Genomic DNA, 483 nt, shown 5'->3' on the forward strand with positions numbered 1-483 from the left:
TTACTTATTTCTTGCACACTAGTTTAAGATGTAAATGGTTTATAACACAAGCCTCAACTTTTACCAATTACTATTGTGGATATTGGATACAAAACTCAAAACTAATAATATAAACACCAAAGCAAACTTTCTGAGAATAAGCTGTGTATCTGAAAAAAAATACCCAAATACTTGACTAAATTCTAGTCACACAACGTTTCTGGTTTAAATTGCCTTATACACTAATTAAATCACTTTCAATACAGGGTAAATATTTAACTCAATAACAAACTATAAGACTTTTATAGCTATACAATTAAATCTGGCTATTTTTTCTTATTTTAAACATTTTAGAAACATAACAATAATAACCCTTACTAGCCCCTAAGCCCAGGGAACCGGATAGATGACTCATCATAACTTCTTCAAGCTGACTGGGGGCGTAGAGATATAAGGGGGTGGGGAAGGAAAAACAGAATTAGTCTTCTGATGTCTGTGTCTTAA

Source organism: Mastomys coucha, unplaced genomic scaffold (genome assembly GCF_008632895.1).
Source record: "Mastomys coucha isolate ucsf_1 unplaced genomic scaffold, UCSF_Mcou_1 pScaffold22, whole genome shotgun sequence".
NCBI classification, from domain to species: Eukaryota; Metazoa; Chordata; class Mammalia; order Rodentia; family Muridae; genus Mastomys; species Mastomys coucha.